We start from the raw sequence: 27,979 nt of genomic DNA on the forward strand, positions 1-27,979 counted from the left end.
CTCGATCTCCTCTGTCCTCCTCTCTCGATCTCCTCTGTCCTCCTCTCTCGATCTCCTCTGTCCTCCTCTCTCGATCTCCTCTGTCCTCCTCTCTCGATCTCCTCTGTCCTCCTCTCTCGATCTCCACAGTCCTCCTCTCTCGATCTCCTCTGTCCTCCTCTCTCGATCTCCTCTGTCCTCTCTCGATCTCCACAGTCCTCCTCTCTCGATCTCCTCTGTCCTCTCTCGATCTCCTCTGTCCTCCTCTCTCGATCTCCTCTGTCCTCCTCTCTCGATCTCCTCTGTCCTCCTCTCTCGATCTCCTCTGTCCTCCTCTCTCGATCTCCTCTGTCCTCCTCTCTCGATCTCCTCTGTCCTCCTCTCTCGATCTCCTCTGTCCTCCTCTCTCGATCTCCACAGTCCTCCTCTCTCGATCTCCTCTGTCCTCCTCTCTCGATCTCCTCTGTCCTCTCTCGATCTCCACAGTCCTCCTCTCTCGATCTCCTCTGTCCTCCTCTCTCGATCTCCACTGTCCTCCTCTCTCGATCTCCTCTGTCCTCTCTCGATCTCTTCTGTCCTGATCCTCCGTGAGAGACACCGGTGATCTCCATCATCAGCAATCACACTGTAAAAGATCATCATTATTATATATTTAAAGGACATTAACATGTTTTCAGGCATTTTGGAAATATTTAGGCCATCATACACAAGAAATTCAAGTCTACCCAGATTAACTAAAGTTTACTGCTGCCTTCACCACTGGAGTTTATCATTAATATCATTATGCTAATAAACTTATGAAACGATAACTCGAGGTAAAACAGAGACATGAAGAATAGGCTTTCTTTGGGCTACTTTATGCATGCATTTACATTATATTAAAATGATAACTATATTGTACATTATTTTTGTGTTTGAATTTCAATTTTACTTTGGCACACCTTTCATTCTGAAGAAAATAAACAATGTACGTCTATACTTTTTAAGTTTAATATCTTTATTAGAAAATAATAATTACCATATGATTCACTAAAAATGTTTTACCTGATTTATTGAAGTCTAAAATAGGCTTATTTAATATCACTGAATCAACATAAATGCATTAATATAGCCTATAGGCTAGCATCCTAACTATCAGTTAAATTAATACATCGTACGTGTAGCAGAGTTAAATCGACATGTTTATCCAGTCTGCTGTTTAATCTACACACTGATTAACATGATTGCAATCTCGTCAGTAGCCTATTAATGCATAAAATGATCTTCGATATAAACGACGAACAGCTTGAGCGCGTGATCAGTGTTATTCCGTGTGACAGCGACGCGTTATAGACGCGCGTTATTACAAAGCGCGTGCACGCGGGAGAGGACGACGCTCGAGCTGCTTATGTCGAGGATAATTTTATGAATCTGCTTGGGTTGACTCATAAGAAAAGACTCACAGAATCTAAATGAAGCTCGATATGAGAATGTTCACATATGAGCACACTCGATATGAGCCTGTTGACCGTCAATATAAGAGATTTAAGGCATGTAATGTATCTAGATTAAAGATAAACCTGTCAATTTAACTGCTACACAATTGATATTTCGACCTGATAGTTAGCCTATATTAATGCATTAAATTTGCTATAAAAAAGTATTATCTTAGAGTTCTCCTCAATACAGAGTTCTCCTAAATAACAGTAGAAGCTCTTAACGGATCATTTCGGCCAATCACAGAGCTGGAGTGGCTCAAGAGAATCCGTGTATCATTCGTTCAGCCGTTCTTTTTATTATTTATTTAATATTGAAAGAAGAAACAGTAGAAAACAGCTTGAATATTAGAGTCCTCCGCGAAAAAAAAAATCGCAATAAAATGTATTTTTAATTTACGAATACATATAGGAACAACTGGAACCGCGCGTACGCAAAAAGCACTTACTGCGTACGGCCTTATAATCGTGTTAAGAAGTTATATTTCATCCTAATAAAAGTACATGTAAATGTAATACGACTATCCACCTTATTCATACGCCCCGTCATGACGCTTTGCGCGAATTATGGGTGTAACTTTAGTTAAACTGTAAAAACAAATCAGTGAAAGACTAGCTCGCAATAATAGGCTATATTTTTTTTAAACTGTGTTCAATGAGATTACATTATTGATGATTCGTTTCAGTCTTTTTGAACGGATGTTCCCCAAAACGGAAGTGCCTCCCATAATTCAAAACGCAGTATTTTATGTGCTGTACTCGTCAAGAATAAGGTGGACAGGTGAAAACTTTATAACTGTTTTCTCCAGAGCTTATATATATATATATATATATATATATATATATATATATATATATATATATATATATATATATAAGCTGCTTTGTTGAAACAATCTGTATTGTAAAAAGCAATATAAAAATAAAGGTGACTTGACTATAATTATAGTGAAGTATGTTGCATTAATTGTAAGCTATTATCCATATATAGAATTATATAATAGCCTACATTTATTAATTAATACCTATTCCATCAGTTAAATATAGTAATAAAGGCTGCGTGATGCGGGGTTTCTCTGAATAACGCAGATATCCGTGTGTGTAAAGCTGATGATGAGAGTAAACCGGGTCTGTGTGTGAACGGTGTGAAAGTGTGTGTTTCAGTGTTGAAATGACTGTGATCAGTGGCGCGCACAGACCTCCTCCGGGGCGGAAGGGCCAAAGAGGGCACTTTTTCAAAAAAACATTACTTTATTATTATTATTTTAAATGAATCACCTGTATTTAAAGCAGTACCGTCTGTCTGTTGTGTTTTTATTTGAATGACTTCCTCACAATTATTTGGCATATCTCGCTCGATGGAGAGCAGCAGTCGGTCAGAGAGCCTCTCTTCATTACCAATGAAAAGACGTTGAATGCATAACACATCAAACAAATATAGGGAAATTATGATAATATTAGCCTACTAAATACTACTTAGCCTACTTTACCAAACAAAACAGAGAATCAAGTAGGCTAGGTAATTATGAGGAATTCATGTTTAGTTTTGTTCATATATTTTATGTATGTATTCATTAAACTAATAATGAACTGCACTTCTACACCATTTATTAAGTAAGGAATTGACTCCAGGCCGCTGAATTATTAGAAAAATAATGCTCACCCGAGGTGGTAATGCGGTCACGACGCGAAGCGGAGTAGGCTATACTTATACTAGCCTACAGTTAGGCCTAATTACCACACCTCGAAACATCGTTCAGATTATGTTTTTCAAGGCGTTTGTCAAGTTTTTGTCATTAAAACGCTCTTGTATGTTGGACTAATTTCTTACGCATCAATTCCCATGCCTTCGTTGCTAATTACAAAACGTAATTTAAGAGTTAATAGCCTAACGGAGGTTTGAGCCACTGATAGCAGACTAATGCAGTTATTAGATCAGGATCAGATAGAGAGACAGACAGAGGTTGCAATAATGAGACCGAAAAGCATGTGCGTCAATATTATATAATTTATTTATTAATTCATTCGTTAATTTTATTTTTCTATTAGTAGCCTAGGCTGTAACGAAAACCCGTGCGGCTGGACTATCTAATTATGTATAGGCTATTCAGTTCAATGTTCTATTGATTATAGATAGTAGCCTACTAGCCTACTTTATGTCAGATCAAGCGCAAGGGGCTGCATGTTAGCAGAGGTAATATAGTATTTTATTATTATACAGAGAACACTTGACACTGAATACTCTGCGCCTGATGCGTGTCGGACAGTGGCATAGAGAGAGCCCAGCTGGATGTTTAGAGCGTCTGCCCTGTCTCTCTCTAGACTACTTTGTCCACACATACGTATTTGAGTCAGTCGTTAAACACATGGACAGCCCAAGCTGATGTTTTTTTGGTGTTTTCTTCAGGTTTTTCGCCCTCGAGTCTGATCTAGCTGTTCTTCGCTGATTGTTTTATGTCTTTTGTTGTGGCTTGCTGATGTCCTCTTCCGTTTATTTATTTATTTATTACTTTTTTTTTCATCTGGGTTATCCAATACTACCGTCGCCCATTTGTTAAAATTTTCACGTTCACAATAAATATTAAAATTTACTTCCGAAAAATCAAAATTGTCTGTCATTTTTTTTCTTGTTATGAATTGAATCCTATTTTCCGTTATTACAGTTGACTACGCGAAGTGATATGGAGCTGTAATGCGGTCGAGACCTGCCTGGAACTACTTTAGCCGTGCGTTTCCCTGAAAATAATGCACACCTTAGAACGTTCGTCAACCAATCAGATTCAAGCATTCAACGGCCCTGTAGTAGCCTATAATCTAGCTATTAATTTCAGCATTTACTAAACATTATTAAAATCAAAAGTTGTATTTGTTAACATTAGTTAATGCACTGACTGTGACATAGCCAAACATGAACAAACAATTAAAAGTTGTATTATTATTAGCCTAACTATTAACAAATAGGCTACTGTAGCCTAACAAATGTTTTGCTCATGATTAGTTAATGTTAATATGAATAATAAACAAATGAACCTTGTTGTAAAGTGTAGCCTATGAAATCAAAGATATAAATTCCTTACAATTTAGAGCTGGGCATGGACTTTAAATTTCCTTTCACTAGATGTATTTCCCCAAGCTAATAACACTTGCCATGGCCTTGGACAAAAACGAACGACATTGTCAGACTCAGAATGCGGCTGAAATTGAGTTATACTTTTATGATTGTTATTAAGCATAACTCACATGCTGTCGCAACTTTTACAGTAGCATGGTAGGATAAATCTAAGTAAACTTTTCCGTATTAGCTTAATGTTGTTACCTGCTGCCCGTGCAGTGTGAAGACTCGCGGCGAACTGCTGTAGCGCTCCACAGGAAACTCCGCCCACTACCGCTTCACCTCCGCCAAAAATATATATAGCCTATATATTGTTTATTATTGTTATATATTTTTGTATTATTATTGTTAGTGGCAATGGTGTATAAGTGCATGTTATTTATTCGTATATTTATTTTAATAATTATTATTATTTACATTTATCAGAGAGGGGCACAATACATTTTGAGACAAAAGGGGCAGGGGCTTGAAATAAATATACCCTTCCCTCACCTCTGTCCCATGGCCGTTTCACAGCATTTGCCCCGTCCAGCTGAGCCTCTGTCCAATCCGCCGCTCCGAGGAGTAATCCTTCTCCAACATCATCATCATCATCATCGAGCCTCTGTCCAATCCGCCGCTCCGAGGAGTAATCCTTCTCCAACATCATCATCATCATCGAGCCTCCGTCCTCAAATCGGGCACTGAAACCGCAATCGAAAAACTCACAGTAAGTTATTCTTCAGAGCATCTAGCCTATATTTTATCGGCTCTGTATTCTAGCCGTTATTATTGATCAATGATTCCCTCGGCGACGCGTCATGCAGTCACACACACACACGTAGCCTCGCGCTTATTTCGATTTCCCCTTTTATTCAAAATATTCTTGCTAACTATAATGATTTGTATGATATATTTAGATAGTCATAAAGTGAAGGTGTTCTGTCGTTTAAACACATTTAATTATCACTGATATAACGCGCCACGAGTTTGCGCCGTAATTCAGAGGATCTGTCGGATTTACATCGCGTAAATTCATCAATTTTTCCCGAAATCCATAAAAGTAAGGCCTTTGAACTGGGAGAAAAATAGAGTAAACTTTATTGTTTCACACACAATGTCCATCTGATATGAATAAAACACTTTTTCTAAAACCTCTAGCTGTAGTTTGCCTTAATATTCAACAATATTATTGATCTCCTGCATTGACACCATTGAAAACTGAACCGAGCTGGACGATGATAGCACTATTTTCTATAACTAAATAGATAATAACTAATGATTTTTACAATGAAAATGAATCAATGCTGAACTTGCATAAGCACTGAATGCTAACAATGCCACTATTCTCTTCTAGAGCTGCTGTACAGCCGAAACTGTTGCATTCATTTGCTGTTTTCTGCTGCTCTGAAACACTCTGTGTTGTAGAAAGCGCTGTAGAAATAAAGGTGACTTGACTTGAAATTATTTAGTCAGATATATAGCTAAACACCTTCACTACGTTTGATGTTTTGTTCTTCCGTCATATTTTAAAATATTTAACAAATATAAAAATAAAAAAATATCATCTTTATCATCATTTAACAACATAATTTAACTCCAATACATCATATTTTCGTTGCAAAGTGCGTGGCCTCCTCCTCTCTGCGGCCATCTTGTTATAGGAGTTAGACAATGGAGGAGCTGAGAGTCTTTGACACTAAGGAACCTTTATGAATCACACTTATTCTTAAGTTTAAGACTTAAGACACAAATGTTCCTCTGAGTGGCTTTATCCATACGGCCCCTGAGCAGCAGTTTTTAGTTGTGTTTAGTTTTTAAATCTGACCTGGCATAAAAATAATGTTGTTGTTAATAGGAATAAGAGTCAAATTATGTCATTCTTAGAATTTTGACAGACTTAAGACACAAGTGTTCCTCTGAGTGGCTTTATACATACTCCGATGTGGCCCCTGAGCAGCAGTTTTTAAATCTGACCCGGCATAACAATAATGTTGTTGTTAATAATCAACATATCCAAAACTGTAAAAGAAAAACAACAACAAAAACGGCTTAGCATTTAGAATATGGAAAATAACTACCTATTTTTTCTCCTTCATAAAAAAACACGTGTGGTATTATGTAATCAAACCAGGATTTAAAGAGTTACAATTCTGAAAAAGAATGAATGTATACAAATGGGGTTAAAAATAACTAACCACACACTGGTAGTTGATGATGTTACCGACAGTTTCCCCTGTAAGCACATGTCAGTGGTCACGAACAACATGCTTGTATATCTCTCATTTCCTGAAAGTAGATCATCACTTCTCAATACTCACATAATATACTGTTGATTTTTAAACAGGGGTAGATTACATGAGTTCAGTGTTCAAACACATTAGCTTTCTCAAAAAAAAAAAAAAAAAAAAAAAAAGAAAGAAGAAAAAAAGAATATATAACATGTAAACAATCATGTTTATACCATGGGCTGTTTAAATACTCGATTCTGATTGGCTGGAAGGTTTAATGCACAGGTAGTTCCAGTCAGTTTGATTACAGTTCAAAATTAATCCGCTACTGGGCATTTCTCCAACTAGGGGCTTGTGAAGTTGAATAAAAAAAACTTGTTCAAAAGTCACGTAACACAGTCTCATAAGTTTAAATAATTTGTCTAGTTTTAAGGTCTATAAGAGGAGAAACTTAGATTACAAGAGAAATTGTTAATATTTTACATTTTTTCCGACCTGCAATGAACAAATGTCATTTCCACCACATCTCAATATATATACACAGCTGTTATTTAAAAACAGAATAACTTATGCCACTCAAGAATTGTCTAAGATCATTTTTGTTACTAGTTTTATCAGTTTTTCCACAATGTACAATAATTATACATTTGTCAATGAGATAAATTAACTGCCCTATAAGGACCAAATGGTGAACTGTACACCTGTCACACTCTATTGGTTTGGGCAAGAGCTTATTAGAAAATAAATAACTTGAATTTTTATATTAAGTAGAGCATGATCTCGTAAATTGTGGATACATTTTTAATGTGTGATGAGAACTTTTTAAATGTTTTTTAAAAAAAGTGTGTGGTGATGGAAATGACAATGAATTAACGTGAATGTAGAGAAACAGTAATATTTAGAGAAATATTTATTTGAAAAACTCTTAAACTCATCACACTCAGTAAACTCAATTCACAAAGTCAATCTACTCTTGCAATCTATATCAATTGTACTTTGTAATCATAAATGTCATTTCCACCACATGCTGTCATTTCCACCACAGAGGGCAGTGTGGTGGAAATGACTGTGGTGGAAATGACATTTCTGTAGTTTTTTGTGAAAAAAATGGAAGATAGCTTCACTGATTAGCTTTGAATTAATACTCAGCATTTCATGTATGTAAAATACTCTTATTTAACTTAATTTTTTACTTTTTAAAAACACCCTTGATACAGCATGTTTGGAAATGACATAGAATAAATATATTAACTGATCAAGCAATATTTACCTTGATTTTTCTTATTTTGTTCTTGATGAAAATTTAAAATGGCCTCCATGTCCAACATGTGCTCTGATGTCTCTGAACATTTCCATAGAAACCACCGAAACAATCTTTCACACAAACTTTTTAAAGGGACATTACAGTGTTGTGGTGGAAATGACACCAATACTGTGCGACAGCTATATTTTGTATAAAAAGTAATATTGATGGTGGTCTCACATTAAATACTATAATGTATTTTAATTATTTTACTAGTGCTTAATTTAGGTATATTAATAGTTACCAGATAAGTCATACTTTTAAACTGTATTTTCATTGTTGAAGTTAAAAAGTCTGGGTGTGCGACAAGGAGAAAACAGTGATTTTGACACCTATTAGGAGGTTGAAAAGTATGAAAAAAAAATCATAATAGAAAGGTAGTAAAAAGTTTTTAAGGAGGTTTTATTGTTAGTTTGAAAAAGAAAGAGGAATTTGTCCAAAATTGTATGTATTTTTAAAAATATGACCAAAGTACATAAAAGTGCCCATAGTCTAAGAATCACCATATGTTGTCCTTTTTTAACAGCGGATTGCAAAAGGAAAAAATAAAATAATCATGAGGAAAAGAAAGCAGCAAAATAGCTCTTGCCATAGATAGCATACTTGTTATAACACGTCACGTTAAAATACCATTTGTTACGTTATTCTCATGTTATTCTTAAATAAAACATGAAAGAAAACTGAGTCGAACTGACGGATCAGCTTTATTTGCAATGATTCGTTTCAGTCTTTTTGAATGGAAGTTCCCCAAACCTAGTGTTGTTTTTGGCGGCCTGTTTTAATTTTAGTTTAGTCTTTGTGTCAAGCTGTCATTTTAGTTTTTATTAGTTTCAGTCACGTTCATCCTCTTTTTAGTCTAGTCAAGTTTCAGTCGACTAAAAGTCTGAGCATTTTAGTCTTATTTTAGTCAGAATTATCCTTTTCGTCTAGTTTTAGTCGACGAAAGCTGATGACATTTAGTCTAGTTTTAGTCAATGAAAATTGTGACACTTGTAATTGTCTCTTTTTAATAATGCATTTCTATTTAACCCAGTCAATATAGTGTACCACTATGGACAAATAGCAAAAATAGCGAACAGAAAAGTAACACTCGTCTCATTCGTGGAGGTGGAAAAACAAGTTCTTTGTGACATCCAAGATTTATTGTATTCTATCAAAAAATGTCAATTTTAAGTTTTAATTTAAAATGTTTGCCATATTACGGAGGCCGGGAAGTCACAGGTGGGAGAAAACAAACAATCTGTGGCGACGGTTTTGCAATCCGTCCACTCAGTTTATAAACCGTACTCACGAATCCTCAAACTGCCTCGGTTTAACAAATCGTGCCCACGGATTAATAATAATGTTAATTCATTAATAATAAACCACGAGTTTCTAATCCGCGCTCTCAGACTTGTAAACCATGCCTTCAGTTTTTGCAGTCTGTACCCACAAATTCATAAACCGTGCCCACGCTTTCGCAATCTGTTCCCACGGGTTTGTAAACTATACTCAGGGATTTGCGGCTCGCCCTCATTTTAGCACCAGGAGGAGGTAGCCTACGTTGATGAATCTTATTGTATATTGTTTTATTGTGTATTAAAGTGGAATACACCAAATTGTCTTAACTGCGTCTGCATGTTAAAGTGATTCTCAGTTGTAGTGGTAAATGTACGATTTAATATGAATGACGTGCATCAAAATATTTTGTTTATTTGTGATAATCTTAGCACTATTATTGTCTAACCTGTATTATGACTGATATTTGACGAATTGCTTTGTTCCTTTTTTGCAAGTTTTAGACAAAAGCGTCTTTAGCCTAAAATGTAATAATAATAATAATAATAATAATTATTATTATTATTTGAGTTTATAACTAATAATGAGTTCACTTAGTAATACAGTATGTTTGTCATAAAATAATTAATCAAAGCTTTATTTTTTATAGACTATAACCTTTCACAGTTTTAGATAAAACAGGCCTACATTTTTTGCATAATTTTTGCTTAAAAATAAAGCATTCAAAAATTAATTTATGATAAACATATTACTGTCTTAAGTGAACTCATTTATAGTTATAAACTCAAATAATAATAATAATAATGTGACTTTATTTCTCAGAATTGCGAGTTATAAAGTCAGAATTGCGAGTTATAAAGTCAGAATTTCGTGAAATAAAGTCTACATTTTTTTTCTCGCAATTGCGACTATCACTCAATTCTGACTTTATAACACATAATTGCGAGTTTATATCTCGCAATTCTGACATCTTTTCTCAGAATTGGGAGATATAAACTATTCTGAGGTTAAAAAAAGTCCGTCTTTTTTCCCTTATAATTGGACTTTATATTTCACAATTGTGAGTTTATAACGCGCAATTGCGATCATGCAATTCTGACTTTATATCTCCCTTGCGAATAATAAAGTCAGAATTGCGAGATATAAACATTCAATTCTGAGAAAAAAGTAATAATTCTGACTTTATAACACGCAATTGTGACTTTATATCACGAAATTTTGACTCAATTTCTCACTCACTAAAACACATTTCGCACTGTGATGCACTTATGTTTCAAACCGCTAAACACAGGCAGGCGAAAGTTAAACACAACTACAACACAGTTGTCATCGTTTACACACAACGACTCAAAATTGTTCACACTCTTTTCAAATGATGAGACCATCTGTACATGATACAAGTCCTCAGTGTGGATCAACATGAAGACGTGAAGCTGAAGCAGAATAAATCCCTCTCTGACTGTGATCCAGCAGATGATCAACTCTTCTGACTGTACTTCACTGTAACATGCTTTTCATTTAGAGTTTTTACTGTAACTTCTTTGGCTTTTGCTGTCAGTCAGTCAGTGTATTTTCACAGTATAGCAAGTGCTGAATATACAGACATTCAATACAATATTCAGTACAATACTGCCCTTGTGGTGCACATACAGTACATATTCACATTACTACGGTATCTGACTGTACAACCTGAAAGCATTGTTTGACCTTTTGGTTTTGTGTTTACGGTTTTGAGAAAGTGAGCTTGTAACCTGCCCTCGTGGGTTCTTCCCTTATTCAGTCATTGTTACGGGTTTGTGTCTCATATTTACCTTCCACTTCTTCTTATAGCTAAATATGTGGGAGTGCATTGCTAGAAGGATTATATTGTATATGAAGCACTTCAAAGTCAATACCAAAAGGTTTAATGACAAAATATGGTTATGGTTACACTTAAAATAGTTACAAAATAGATGTATGAGATGATGATGATAACTTATTAATTATACCCAGCATAGATGTAAAATGTTACCAGAGAGAGAGAGAGAAAGAAATAAAAGAGGTAAAGAAGGAGAGCGAGATAATAAAAGAGATAGAGCAACAGTTACATCTTCTTTTATCCTTTCCTTGAACATGTGACTAAAACCCAAATGTGAGAGAATACAACTTCCCCCATGGCACTAAAGGAGTGAGAGTTATCAGATCATCGATATCCACATATGATCATGTGAACACATCTCTCGGCCTACAGTTCTCCATCACTATCAGCATCTCTGTGTCTTTAGGAGTTACTAATGTGGAGGAGAGAGGAGGTGGACAACAGTAAAAGCAAATGTCTGTTCATTTTCAAATATCTTGAATTATTTTCAACCTTACATCATCATCATCCACTAGTAATCAATGCAACCGTTGAGAAGAAAAAGCTTCTACTGGATTGAGAGACGATGCAAAAATACCCATGTGTGACCTTATGGACATTTTTCACTTTTTTATTTTTTATTTGACACTGTCGCCTGTGTTAATGCCAACTGCATACGTTTTGGCACAGGTGTGTATTTTTATTGTTTCACCACCATTTATATATATAACTGCCCACGACTGGCACACTGGGTTTGGTACACTGTGGTTTACCGGCAGGTTTCCTGAGGCTACTTCTGATTCTGAGTAAAGCACAGCAGTTTCTCAGAGCTTGAGCTGATGGAGGAGCGACAGGAGAGAGATCAGGAGACAAGTGTGTGTAAGTAGGTCAAGAGCACATGACACACACCCAAGGGTGGAGGTCTGATTTTGAAATGGACGGGGACAGCCCCTGAAGCGGCACTGCATCTGTCAATAATGAATAAATGCTTTACACAGTTCTACCAGTTGAGTCAAAACAGGAAATATGACTTTATAGCATAAATATGACTTATACTCATTTAAGTACTATCTAAACGTAGAGGGTGAAAGGGTGTTTTAGAGACTTTTAAGGCTTAGAGACTTTTTCAAAAGGTGAAAAAGTCTCTAAGCAGTTTTGTGTATAATACACACATGAAGAAAAATCAAAAGCATGCCAAAATCAGATGCAAGGGGAAAGCATGCAAAAAATGCATAGATGAAAATCAGAAAGAGCAGGTAAAGGCACACATCAGTTCATTTCCTGTTGTTGAGTCACATTACTGTCGTGCCAGCACAGAAAGACAGTACCTTGAAGCGGTAGCCTACTCAATGTTTCAAGGATGTATGATCTTAACGAGAATGGAAATACACCTGTGAAAGAATCTTATTACCGATTCATATTCAACACAGAGTTCAACCTTAGCTTTCACACCCGTAAAAATGATCGGTGTGATAAGTGTGAAGCATATGGGACTGCCGTAAAGCAAAACATGGTAGGCCAAAGTGATGAGTACCATCAAACAAAGCATATAGCTGACAAGACGGCAATGCGCCAAGAGCGCCAAAAAGACAGAGGATAAAGATACTCTAACAGTCTGTTTTGACCTACAGAATGTTATTTCATGTCATTTCATAGCTCTGTTTTCTACAAGCGGAAACTTAACTTGTATAATCTTACACTAAAAAAGGCTACTGTGCTTTGTGGACAGAGGCAATGTCAGGTAGGGGAGGAAATGATGTTGCAAGTGCACTAATGAAAATATTAGAACGCGTTGTGTTTGATCAGTGTCCATATACTCTTCATTACACAAAATCACATGCAGAGCCAAGAGTTAAAAGTTCCAATCCTTGATTCCGATTGGTCAATAGCTGTGCTTTATTCAAGATATGACCGCTTCACCCAACTGTTCTATGTATCACTACACAACACCCCTAGCAACCACTCTTAGCAACTTAAACACATGTGCGATCTCATTGATATTGTTCATTGAAGAGCTAGTAGAGTATTGTGAGAGATCGAGTAAGCGAGTGTACCTGCATTTACAGTAGATATAGCATTTTCTGTCAGGTCAGTCATAGCCTATTCATAATAATAAAAAAATCAGTTTGAATGTCCGCAGCGATATCTTGCCCTTTTAACAGTTAAGGGATTTTTCCGTGCCCATAATCATCTGTCATCTTGCGTCTTCCTTCTCCGTGTTCACAAGTTTGATTCCTTGCAATGTAAAAGTCTTCTCTACTGACTGACTCACTCATAAAGACGGTCTTTGCCGCCATCTATTGGTGAAATATAATGTATGTAACTTTTGTTGCTGTTTACGGTCAGGGACAATTTTTTCCAGCGGAAGGAAGGCTTTTAGTGATTTTACTTAATAAAAGTTGCATAGATATATGTTTTTCGGCTTTAATAGTTGTATTGTGTGGTAACCGTTTTATAAAAGAAATAAGGTACTCGAGACAAGTGCTGTATCGTGAATAAGTAACGGCTGAAGGGCGTTGTTAGGCACGACGCGAAGCGGAGACGGAACACGGAGAAGGTACCGTCACAGCCTCTCGTACCTTATTGCTTACATAAGAGGACCAAGCAAACCGACGAGAAGCCTGGCACCTACATCCATCTTACCCAAACCAAGGGTACTGTCCAAACAGAGCATCATCTCAGAGGCGAAGGTGAGTGACATTAAGTCCATGTTTAAATTCATGCCACTAGCAGATACAGAGTAAGTCTGTGTTTTAAAAAATGAGTCGCAGAGAGTGTTATAGTTCTGTGTTTAAAAAATGAGTCTGGCATTTTTTGTGATTTTATATATAGTCAGTGAATCATTTTTCAATGATTATTAAACTTTATGAATTAATTTGCTGAAGCATGTCTGTTTTCTTGCAGTTTTTAAAGTCTTAAAAGGTCTTAATTTTTACAATATTAAGCCTTAAATAGTCAACAATTTAATTGATGGGGTCTTAATTACAACAATAAACGTTAACATGTTATTTCAGCCATACTGATGTCTAGAGAGAAAGCCATTTTACCTGGCCCTCTTTATGTGGAATAAAGTCCTGCTGTATTACAGCTGCTTTCTGCCTAAACGAAAGATTAAAGTAACAATTTCTGCAATAATGTGTTTAATTACCCACCAAATTGGTACCAAAAATTAACATCTGCACTGGACAAAATATTTAGACCTACCTTGCTCAATTTGAAATGTCCTAAATACATGGAAGTGCTAAAAATATGAAATGTCAGAAAAGATAAAAATTTAATACATGTTAAGACATTGTTGCAACATTAATTTTATATTTAATGTTCAAATAATGTTTTGGCAGATAGAAGCAGAACCTTATAATTCTAAGCGAAATTATACAAATTTTTTTTAAGAATTAAAAGGTTCTATTTGCATTTGACCCATTCCAAAAATCCCCATTTACAAAATTGAGAGGATTTTGATATTGTATATTTAGAATACATTCAGGGTCCCTGTTATTTACATGTTTGAAAGAAACTTGTTCCCCATATAAATGTTCCTATATGTAATGCAAAAACTTTGAAGCTCAATATCTCAAAACTGCTCAGAACGCAGATCTAGAACCTTATAATTCCAAGGGGACGAGTTGATGGACCACATTGACTTCCTTAGTAGAAAAAAATGCTCAATTACCAATATTCTTCAAAATTATCTTCTTTTGTGTTCAGCAGAAGAAATAAATTTGATTTAGATTAATTATGACACTCATTAATGGAGTTAAGCACTCAAACTACATAAAGCCATCGTACTGAAGTTAAACAAAACTTATGAATTTAGATGTAGTCGATGCACTGGTGTTGAAAACTGCAGTGTTTTAATGTTTTAAATTATGCGCACGATAAGACGATCTCATGAAAGTGCGTATCTACACCACAAACTTTATTTCTCGTGCCATTTATACGCCAAACATGTTTTTACGTGCATTTGTTACGCGCTGTAAACCTGTTGCGCAGGAAATTCATCTTTCTAAACTCTAGTCCTGAGAAAATAGTTCTGTTCGCACTCGTGCTTTTGTAAATCTGAAACTGTTGTGTGTGTGTGTGTGTGTGTGTGTGTGTGTGTGTGTGTTATTACAAAGCGCGTGCACGCTGGAGAGGACGACGCTCAAGCTGTTTGTCCAATATCATTTTATGAATCTGCTTGGAGAGGGTTGACTCATAAGAAAAGACTCACAGAATCTAAATGAAACTCGATATGAGCATGTTCTCATGATATGAGCACACTCGATATGAGCCTGTTGCCCGTCAGTATAAGAGTGAAATTGTGGGAGAAAAAACAATCCGTGGCGACGGTTTATAAACCGTACTCACGAATCCTGAAACTGTTCCCTCAATTATTAATCGTGCCCACCAAGGGCGAAATTGTCAATCACACATTGGGGGGGACAGCTGTGTACTTGGTACCTCTAGGGGGGTCCGGGGGCATGCTCCCCCGGAAGAAAATTTTGTACATTTTAAAGGTAAATTCATTAATCTGGTGCACTTTGAGTCACCCGAATCCACTGTTAAAAATAAATAATCCACCCGCAAACCGCCCGAACCTATGATATTCTCTGATTTAGATATCTGCATCTGATCATCACATTACAATTATTCAAATTCTTAGTGTTAAGCATGATAATATGGTAACATATCACACTGACATGCTGATTTAAAATGAACATTTATTTAAAATAAAAGTTCTTCTTTTGGCAAAATTATATTTCCTTAATAGCCTAAACAGAGGCTTTACTCCCTTCAAACTTAAAATTGTCAATTTTTCATTACATCACTGTTTGAAAACACTCAGAATAGTTTTTTGTACCTTTATAAAGGGCATTTCCCCCCCTAATTTTATTAACTGTATGCTCCATCTTTCATTTCAAATTCTTAAATTTGATAAATATCCAATTAAAATAATAAGACACTAGGCTGTTACCAATCAAATTAAATAATTTACATTGAAAAATTATAACTGTATTAAATTAGATTATTTTAAATATTTTTATAACCGCAACAGAACCATCACGGTGGGGAAAGTGTATCTGACCATGTGACTGTCTGTCCGAGTTTTGTCGAGAGCCGGAGGCGGCACAAAATTTGACGGAGGCAGCCGCCTTATAATTCTTTATGCAGGAAAAACTCTGGCAATACCCATAAATGGAAACATAAATTTACAACTGTACTTCGGTTTCTCTGCGAGGACACCGCCGTCACCTGCCATATGAGATTTCACCATGTGAGACGACACCGCCGTCACCTGCTCTGTCAGATTTCGCGCTCCTAACTCTTCTTCTGTTTGGTTTTTCCTAACTCACTGACGGTGCACGAGCTACTAAAGGTATAAGGAAAACATGACATGGATTTCAGGAGAAATAGGTTTTGTTATTGTATAGTGTAAGGCCAGTCGAATGGATTTGGGAAATGGACCGGCCGGGATTTTATATTTTCGGAGCTGGAAAGAAAGACATATTTGCAATCACATCGATATTGCCCGCATAATCATACAGTATGATCAAATATTGGGGGGGACAAATTGTCCTTCTTTGAATATTGGGGGGGACGTGTCCCCCTGTCCCCCCATAGAATTACGCCTATGGTGCCCACGGATTAATAATTATTACTGAAATGCTGGAAAGTATTTACACAAGAACAATATTTCATCGCAGCTCCACCTCAGCGAACAAAAATGGGAAAGAAAAGGTGGCACGTACATTTTTGAAAAGGTTATTGTGGCAGCAATAGGCTATATGTTACAATTTTAAAATATGTAGGCTACGCTATTATAGGCTATTATAGTTTGAATTATTTTTTTTTATAATATCCAATAATCATAATAAATTGCAATTTCAACTATTTCTGAAGTGCTTCTTTTATAAAGATGACCGCTTTTTCACATAAACAGCCCCTGCACGATCGATTTCAAACAATTCAGCAGCATCGCCACGGACAGCGCCGGGTCACGTCACACTTAAGAAGGTATATCTTAAGCAGCTTCCTAAGGTATAGTTCGGGGAACACACTTAGGAACATAAACAAATTTGGTAAGATATATCTTTCGAGTCTTCTTAGCAGGCTAAGAGTGAGCGTTATCGGGGAACCGGGCCCAGGGCTGCGTTTCCCAAAAGCATCGTAAGCCTAAGTTGATCGTAAAAACGATCGTACGACTGATCTTAATATTACGGTCTGTTTCCCAAAAGCATCGTAGCTTAAGTAGCACTTGAAAATCTTCGTAGATCTACGAGTGCTCTGGAGTAATCGTACATCACCAAGTTCATCGTAAGAAGACAGATTTATGAGGACACCTGCAGGACAACCGACAGATTACACCTTTAACTTTATTCAAATGCAATGTGATTATAATATAAGGTTTGATTGTACTTTATTGTACACTTTATTACTCTTTTTTTGTTGTTGGTTAAATTAATGTATAAATTAAATAATTAAAAAGGTCAGAAAACAAAACAAAAAATAGAAATAATTTAATCTAATAATTTTAATCAAAATTAAATGAATGAACAAAAAATAAATAAAAGAAATCCTTTTAATCTGTTAAAAATTACATCTTTGTTTCACTCTATCTCCTCTAAAAGGACATTAATTTCATCTTTTTGAAAGGAATCTTTATTTTTTATTTTATTTTTTAGCTATTTTGTCAGTGCCTCCGCCTGTAGGTGCTTTATATAGACTTGTCTTGATTGCTAATCCACAACAGATGACAATTATTAGGTTAAACGTTCCATATAAGGTTATGTTTCAGCACTTCACGAATGGACAGCGACTCTTAAGTAGCACGTAGAGCGCATTCTCGCGCGTTCATGTTAAGTGCATTTTTGGGAAACGCTCGTGGAATTGCTGCGAGCGTTCGTAACCTTGCACGTAGAAAGCGCTCTTAAGAGCTAAGATACATCGTTATCGGGAAACCCGGCCCAGGTCTTTACGTTAAATTAGTTAATTAACTAAAATAATAAAACAAAGATTAAATTAAGATGCTATATAGCATTGCTTGTTCCACCACAAAAGACACTTTTTAAGGTGACAATCCGTTACACATTTGAATATTTACTGTATCTTGAAGATTGTTGTATTGTATTTTATCTTCTGTTATAAAGATGAAGATTGACATTTCGTTAAAAAAAATAAGCCCATAGGCTACTGTAAAACATAAACAACTTAGCCTATGTTCTGTTAGATGTTCTGCGTTTTGACTACTTTTTGAATGTTGGTAGCTTTTGTAGTAATTGAGCTTCTCTTGCTTCTTTGTCCTTTTTGTGCTGTCTTTTCATTGATCCACTTGAATCCGTGTATCATTCGTTCAGTCGTTTTTTGAATTAATATTGAATATAGAAAAATGAGAAAACGGTTCCTTTTTCGTTTTTTCATTTTTTACAAAAAAACGAAAAACAAGAATTCAGCTGGATTTCTCGTTTTTCTTTCTTAGTTAGAAAAATGAATAAACAGCTTGAATATTCGATTTCTACACGTGGGCGGAAATTAAACGCCCCTTTCCTCTGATTTGTCAGCCGAAGATCAAACTGTTCCGTCATCAGTTCTGCACAGCAGAATAAGAGTCCTCCGTTGTGCGGATTCTTAACGTATTTATTGCAACTACATTTAATCTTTTTCTCATCAAACCACCAGACTAACGTCTCAACACAACCCGTACCGGGGAATAGACTAGATAGGGCTTTCTTCTGTGTATATATAAATTCACCTACGCTTTGCATCAGCTGGCTATATGGGCAGGATAAATGACGGCTGTTAGCCTATCATTGTCGCCCTCGCCCAGTAATTAAAAAAATAATTTATTATAAATTAAGATATAAATCAATATAATTAGTTGTAAATTAAATATTTTTAACACTAATACAAAAAGAAAAGAATAATGCATTGACTATATAATTGGCCTATATTAACGTTAACGTATAAACTGTCATTCAGACTGACTAGCCTATCTAACAACTGGAGAAGTTTTATGATGTAGGCCTTGTGTTTTATTAAAATGTATCATAATTTATATCTCTAGGATGCGCGCTTGTGCGTGGTGCGCCGGGTCATGTTGAGAGGGAAACGCGCGCATCACATCGTTGTAAAAAAATCATATTCATAAATAGTGTAAAAGACCGGTAAATAAAATACAACATTAACATTAACATTATAAACACTATTAATTAATATGCGTATATTAATATATTAATGTATATTAATATACATTAACATAATATGCGTATTTTAACGAGAAACTGAAACTGTACAGACCAGACGTTGGTTTCGGGCATCTCTCATTCGTCCAGTAGCCTATTTGCAATGTAACATTTGGATGCTAATTAATAATGTAAAGAAGGCTTCGTACTTCATTCGAGTCCCTATATAGGCCTTCACGTAAATCAGCATCTCCACAGCAAGGGAAATTAGTTTGGAATGTCAACAGACCAATTAAGCAGAATAACGTTTTATATGTTTTGATGACTGTGTTTTATTTTAATAACGAACAGGCTGCGACACCCGACATCACTTGGATGTGTTGCTCAACAGGGGATTTAATAGCTACTGTCGTTTAATACTCTCATTCGAAACAGTAACATTTATATGTCTATTTGTGTTCTTTCAAAATGACTACAACATATCATGCCTTTGAAATTATTATATAAGAATAATTATTATTATAAATGATTATTATATTCTTTCTGGCGCACACCAAAAATCAACCAAAATAGCCTACAGCACAGCCAAATAGCCTTCTTGGCGCGCCTATATATTTTTGAAGGTCAACATTAAGATTAATCACAGCGTGCTTCATGTTAACCCCCCCCCCCCCCCCCCCCCCCCCCTAATTATTTAATAAAAATAGCTAATTATTTCACGGACCCCCTGGCACTTGAGAACTCCTGGTCTACACAGAAGAAAGCCCTATCTAGTCTATTGCCCGGTACGGGTTGTGTCGAGACGTCTGGTTGTTTGATGAGAAAAAGATTAAATGTAGTTGCAATAAATACGTTAGGAATCCGCACAACGGAGGACTCTTATTCTGCTGTGCAGAACTGATGACGGAACAGTTTGATCTTCGGCTGACAAATCAGAGGAAATGGGCGTTTAATTCCCGCCCACGTGTAGAAATCGAATATTCAAGCTGTTTATTCCTTTTTCTAACTGAGAACGAAAAACAAAAAATCCAGCTGGATTCTTGTTTTTCGTTTTTTGGAAAAAATGAAAAAACGAAAAAGGAACCGTTTTCACATTTTTCTACTTTCAATATTAATTCAAAAAACGACTGAACGAATGATACACGGATTCACTTGGTTGTGGTTTTAAACTCATTTTTGTTTTGGTTTTTGAGTAACCGTCTTCTACACATGACTTTTAATCCGTGCCTGAATACATCAAATTGTCTTAACTGCGTCTGCATGTTTAAAGTGATTCTCAATTGTAGCGGTAAATGTACGATTTAATATGAATGACGTGCATCAAAATATTTTGTTTATTTGTGATAATCTTAGCACTATTATTGTCTAACCTGTATTATGACTGATATTTGACGAATTGCTTTGTTCCTTTTTTGCAAGTTTTAGACAAAAGCGTCTTCTAGGCCTATGTAGCCTAAAATGTAGGCTAATAATAATAAATTATTATTATTATTATTATTATTTGAGTTTATAACTAATAATGAGTTCACTTATATGTTTGTCATAAAATAATTCATCAAAGCTTTATTTTTAACTTTTCACAGTTTTAGATAAAATAGGCCTATTTTTGCATAATTTTTGCTTAAAAATAAAGCATTCAAAAATTAATTTATGATAAACATATTACTGTCTTAAGTGGACTCATTTATAGTTATAAACTCAAATAATAATAATAATAATAATAATGTGACTATTTCTCAGAATTGTGAGTTATAAAATCATAATTGCGTGAAATAAAGTCGCAATTGCGTCATATAAAGTCAGAATTCTGACTTTTTTTCTCGCAATTGCGACTTTATCACGCAATTCTGACTTTATAACACATAATTGCGACTTTATCACGCAATTCTGACATCTTTTCTCATCTTTTTTCCCTTAGAATTGGACCTTAGATTGTGAGATATAAACTGTTCTGAGGTTAAAAAAGTCCGTCTTTTTTCCCTTAGAATTGGACTTTATATCTCACAATTCTGACTTTATAACGCGCAATTGCGACTTTATATCATGCAGTTCTGATGACTTTATATCTCCCTTGCGTATTATAAAGTCAGAATTGCGAGATATAAACATGCCGTTCTGAGAAAAAAGTCAGAATTTCAAGTATTTCTCGCAATTGTGAGTTTATGTCTCATAATTCTGACTTTATAACACGCAATTGCGACTTTATATCAGGCAATTTTGACTTAACACGCAATTCTGAGAAAAAAAGTCAGAATTGTGAGATTTAAAAGTCGCAATTACCTTTTTTATTTTTCACTCTGTGGCGGAAACAAGCTTCCATAGTTATTCCATAGTTATTTAATGTGTTTTTGGATTGTTCTGCTCATGAAACACTGGAAAAATATCTTTCCAAGAAATTTCAGTTGACAAAAAACTCCCGACAATAAAAGGTGAGGAAAATTGTAAGTAATGTAGGAGCTTTACACAGCTTTTTACAGCGGATGCCTTAGGAAACACGGCAAGTCTATCCCTCACCAACCCGGTATCACGACAAGACGTGAAATAATCACGTTGGTCCCCTTTGGAAAACGTGTAGATGTCACAGTTTAACGCCCTCAAACGTGAATCTTACACGTCCTCAAACGTGAATCATACACGTTTGCCATTGAAGATATCTGTACAATTTCCTTACCATTTTATAGATTATAAATGTAAGATCCCTTCTACTCCCACACCTAAACATACCCATTTTATGAACAATATTAAAATGATAAAACGTATGGACAGATATGTGTATGAAAATTGCATTTTTATGAACAATATGGCATTAAAAGATAGTTTGAGCCACGAATCCTACCCCTAAACCTAACCATAACCATTTCTTAAAACTACCTAGGCAACAATTATAAAGAAAAACAACAGACAGACGAGTATAATCACAATAATTTATTTATCGTTCCTAATAACCATAATATACTAACCTTACAACACAACATCGATTCACAAAATACATCAATTTTATTAGCTTGATGTAATCCAAACCTTCAGAATCCATATATTATTTGCAAGAAAAAGATCCAAACTCAGCCCTTTATCCAGTAATCGTCATCTTGACCGTAAACGTCAAACCCCGCGCTTGTTATGAATTCAAATTCAAAAATTGCGCCCTCAAGGTTACTATGGTTACGGCAATATCAAACGCTCATTGGCTCTCGCCTCGCCTGCTTCGTCACAGATTACGTCATGCACATTCACATTTGAAATGAAGCGCGCAGCCCTCAGAGCGAACCGAACTACCGAACCGAAGACGGATTAACATTTTCATGGATTTGAATTAATAACTTAAATTCTGCTCTGTTACCTCATACAAAACCACTGCCAGAGAGGACTGCGACACATCGTCACGTGAACAACTTTTGGTACCGATTTTGACATTTTCTCAATAAATACATTATTGTGGATTATACTTGTCTGTCTGTTGTTTTTCTTTATAAATGTAGCCTACGTAACTTAGTTTTAAGAAATGGTTATGATTAGATTGGGGTAGGATTAGCAAACGTCCCGGGATAATGGTACGTGTAAGATTCACGTTTGAGGGTACGTGTAAGATTCACGTTTGAGGGTAACGTGTCATGTGTATGATTCACGTTTGAGGACGTGTAAGATTCACGTTTGAGGGTACGTGTAAGATTCACGTTTGAGGGTAACGTTACATGTGTATGATTCACGTTTGAGGACGTGTAAGATTCACGTTTGAGGGTACGTGTAAGATTCACGTTTGAGGGTAACGTTACATGTGTATGATTCACGTTTGAGGACGTGTAAGATTCACGTTTGAGGGTACGTGTAAGATTCACGTTTGAGGGCGTTAAACTGTGACATCTACACGTTTTCCAAAGGGGACCAACGTGATTATTTCACGTCTTGTCGTGATACCGGGTTGGAGTGTGTCACTGAAATCTGATTGGTTGATTAACTGCTGTTTGGCGGGAACTGCCAGATACACACAAAATCATCTCAAAATGACCACCTTGGAGAATATTTGCTTAAATACAGTCGGTCATTTCTTAAAATAAAGTAAAGCCGCCTTTGCACACGACATTCAAACTCTTGGAATTCGCCACCCAGTGGCAGGAGTTGAGATCTGTTTTATGACAGTATCAACCCTGTCACACTAAATGCGTCTCTATAGCACGCATTGTGTTTATCGTGCAATTTATACTGCCAAAATGAGTTTTTATGTGCATATGATATGCATGGGTAGGATTAGTAGTGGTAGGGTATGTGCACATGATAGGCCTACGCATGGGTAGGATAAGTCGGGTGCGTGTGTATTACACGCAATAAAGTGCGTATCAAATGCATGCAAAAACTGTCATATGCACGTAAAAACTCATTTTCGTGTATTAATTGCACGATAAACACGCATAAAAGCGCATCTTCTGCACTAAACAATGATATTCTGATAGCATATACTCTTACGTGTATCTAGTGTCTCGCACTTCAAATTATTGTAAATTTTGTTTGTATTTTTGTATTTTAAAAATACAAATTCCTTGTATTTTAATTAACTTCTTTTTTCACAGCAGTATTTTTGTATTGTATTTAAATACATTTGATGAGTAAGTATTTGTAATTCAATACTATGTTTCTAACATCTAACCTTATTTAACATCTAACATTAGAACAGGATGTACTGTATGAAACCGGAAAACTTGTTACTGAGTGTGTGCGTAAGTGTGTATAAGTAACATAGTTTGGGAAATGAAACTACAGTCTGTTAGAATCTCGTGATTAGCAAATGAAGTCATCATTAAGACAAAGTTTGCTTTACCTAGTAACAGATGGGGTTTGCATATGAAGGACCAATCAAATAGTGGGGAAATTATGTAATGCACCATGACATTTATGCCATACCTCTATACTATAAAAACTGTTGTATTCTTGTGTACTGTGGGATTTCATTGTCTGAGATCCTCCGGCCTTGATTCTTCTTGGGAGAGTTTCTCTGAGAACTGCTGGAACACTCTCCCGGCCTTTATTAAAGCATTTAGAGGACATTTGCTGAGGTCTGTCTGTTATTTCTGCTGCGCAGCAGGACAGTTTAGGGAAGTTAGAGGAAGAGACTCGGCCAGTTGTCGACGGAAGACGCAAGAGCTAGAGTATAAAGGTTATTAAGTGCCGATTTGAAGACGCCAGATTTATTTTTATTAAGTGTCGATTTGCAGACGCTATAGTCGGGTTTAGGGAAAAAATCCACTACAGTGTGTATAAAGTTAAAAGTGCAGACAGATACTGAGGGGCCAGGCCCTGCAGTGCCTTATATGTGTGCATAAGGGTTTTAAAAGCATCTATATTTTAGGGGCTCTGTATTCTAGTCATTATTTCAGATCAATTATTCCCTCGGCGACGCGTCACGCAGTCACATGTAGCCTCGCGTTTATTTCGCTTTCCCCCTTTAATTAAAAAAATTCACAAACTTGCTAACTATAATGAATTGTATGATATATTTTGATTGTCAAATATGTGAAAGTGAAGGTGTTCTGTCGTTTAAACACATTTAATTATCATTGATATAACGCGCCACGAGTTTGCGCCGTAATTCAGAGGATCTGTCGGATTTACATCGCGTAAGTTCATCAATTTTTCCCGAAATCCATAAAAGTAAGACCTTTGAACTGGGAGAAAAATAGAGTAAATTGTATGGTTTCATACACAATAAGCATCTGATATGAATAAAAAACTTTGTCAAATTATAATTGAAAGGATTATTATTGCAGCTTGCAGGCAGTGTGGAATCTGAATAAAAAAAACTATATGTTTTTTTTGTTTTTACAGTAGCCTTCTTTATTTTAATGTCTGAGACCTAACATAATTAGTATGGGCTAGAGTGCCTCTGTTTCAGGCTCAGCGTCAAACCCAATATATTATTAGATGTGGTCAGCATAGTAGGAGAGCGTGTGCGGAAAGCCCTTATAAGGAGACTGTGTGGGCGTGTTTTATGCAAATGACTAACTCGTGCACGCAGCCGCTCATTTAGAAACACTCTAAATACACTAACGATGATTAGAACAAATTCATGTGTGCGAACGTGTTGTGAATTAGGCGGATACTGTCCTGTGTACAAATATGAAATAATCCACGCAGTTATTAGTGAAAGAGACCCATTGCGGCCATTTAACAGTTCCGAACTAACATTACACAACAAATATTTACTTAATTCGTATCATATATTTCCCCTAAACCCAGAGACCTGTTTCAGACCAAACTTTCGGTGCTCGATTTAAATCATTTGTGATTAGTCCTAGCGACTGTAGTATACACTATTAATAAAACTAATAAAAACACTATTTATAAAAAATAAAAAAATCTTCCCCTTCCCTTTAAAACCTCACTTGTCGGGTTTATGCTACTCTGAATAATGCCTGAACTTTGTTTTTTGAGCACTACTTGCGTTGTTTTTGCCTCTTCATGATGACTCGCTTAATTTTGTCCTAATCTGTAAGTCGCTTTGGATAAAAGCGTCTGCTAAATGACTAAATGTAAAATGTAAATGTAAAACAAAACCACATAATTGTACTAGACAGGTGTGTACGGAAGCCCTGAAAAAAAATCTGTGAAAAACAAAAACAAATCTAGCATTTCGAGATTAAAGTCGAAACATTTCGAGAATACAGTCTTCTGTAGAAGTTGCGTGTGTGTTTGCCGTTGTTTCACATCGCCGCACAACAGCGTCATGACGGCGCGCGCGTTTCACTTTTAGCTTTCAACTAAAGGAAACTCTACAGGTGCCAATCTACCAACATGGCATTAGGCTAACATTATAGGCCGTTATAAAATATACCACTTTCATATGTCTACTGTAGGCATACACTCAAAGCGCTTTACATTCATATAACCAGGGAATCTCTCCTCAAACACCACCAGATCTGAGGAAATCACGGGATCCGGCCATCAGAATGATGCACTTAAAATGTATCCAGATGTATTTACGGTGAAGAGGGAGACAGTGCAGTTACTGTTGAGTGTTCTCGACCCAGATGGTGTTGCCTATTATAGACGAGCACGAAAACACGTCAGAAACACTGCCACAGTTTGGACCAGATTGTGAACCTGAGATAGTGTGTGCTCGTCTATAGGCAACGCTATGGAAATGCATGTTGGTAGATTAGCACCTGTGTAGAATTTCCTTTTGTTGAAAGCCCAGATAAAAGTAAAAAGCTACTATTTGGTGTAGATCCATGTCCGAGGCAGGTCGACTTCACAAGCGCATTACATACATACACACACACACACACACACACACACACACACACACACACACACACGCGCGCGCGCGCGCCTGCGGAAACACGCGCTCTGCGCCAGTGGACGCGCACCGTTATGAATGCGCACACACGCAACACGGAAGACTGTATTCTCGTAATGTTTCGACTTTAATCTCGAAATGCTCTTTTTTTTTAACAGAATTGTTTTTTACGTTGCGCTTCAGGGCTTCCGTAGTAGTGAAACTGATAAGGTAAAAATAAATACTCTGAACCCCAAGTAGGGTGACCACCACTAAACAAACCAAATGTGGGACGATTACTAAGTTTGTGTGGGACATGTTACCAACACTAAAACATAACCTGAAACTGTTATATAATGTCTATCCAACTTTAAAAAAAACAAAACAAAAAAACAACAACATTTGTATTCTGCCTTTCAGCTGATAAAAATACTTCTTTAGTCCCTTCCATTACACCATTACATCACGATACATAACATGTCTTTATTTTATAATTTAAAGGCAGCGGCATCATGTCGATAACTATTTTTGAAACAGTTCTGACCAAGTCCAACTAAAATCCAACAAAATAAATAATGAACAAATAAAATTTAAAACAACATGAAAAGTAGATAATTGACAGTCAGTCTTATATATTAAGAATATATTAAACCAAAAACTTTAATATTTTTAGAACGGGTGTGAATTAAAACAACCACAGCAGGAACAAGTTGATCAACGATGGAACGAATCACCGCTCCACATTTTGATTGACAGCTGTCACAGCCTACCAGTGACCGTGTTTACTCATTTCCTCTCAACCACTGGACAGGGTTTAAAAAACGGCTGTTGTGTTTGTACTTCTGAGGAAGCGCTGTTAAATATAGCTGAACAACTACACTGCAACAATAATAAATACAATGCTTTCTTAAAAAAAGGCAAAAGAATGCACGTTTTCTTAATGTTCATTTTAGTTAACATCACTTTCCAAGCGGCAAACAACAACAAAACAACTTACAATCATCAAGAGAGTCTCTGCTGTCATTCCTTCTCATGATCCACGACACATTCCCACTGTTTCCTTCAGTCTTCTGCACTTCCTGAACACACACACACACACACCTCTGCTTCTCCTCCATCTGTGTTCACCCTCACAAACTCCAGCTTCATGTTCCTCAGCTTTACACTTTCCTTCTCCCATTAAAGTGTTTCCAGATGAGCTCTTTCTCTAGAACAGTGCAATAATTCCGTGTGAAGTTGAGTGTAGAATTCAAGTTCTTCGTGGAAAACGTAAATCTTGAGTCACTCGTGAACGCGCGCCTGTCATTTCAAACGAAAGGAAGGAGAAATCACGTGGTCATATGAGGAAGCACTCGA

General features: G+C 36.2%; 1 long non-coding RNA gene across 3 annotated transcripts; it reads right to left on the reverse strand.

The window, feature by feature from the left end:
• Positions 1–509: 509 nt before the first annotated feature.
• LOC309480507 lies at positions 510–27,979 on the reverse strand. Of its 3 annotated transcripts, XR_014199668.1 has the most exons (4): positions 6,523–8,743; positions 5,059–6,373; positions 4,771–4,870; positions 510–604 (listed from the first exon to the last, which is right to left on the reverse strand). It is a non-coding gene; the product is annotated as an uncharacterized lncRNA (long non-coding RNA). The 3 variants fall into 3 exon arrangements; XR_014199666.1 differs by lacking the exons at positions 4,771–4,870; positions 6,523–8,743 and adding an exon at positions 27,621–27,979 and having other exon boundaries at positions 5,059–5,249; XR_014199667.1 differs by lacking the exon at positions 4,771–4,870.

This window comes from Leuciscus leuciscus, assembly GCF_965113295.1.
Source record: "Leuciscus leuciscus genome assembly, chromosome: 1".
NCBI classification, from domain to species: domain Eukaryota; kingdom Metazoa; phylum Chordata; class Actinopteri; order Cypriniformes; family Leuciscidae; genus Leuciscus; species Leuciscus leuciscus.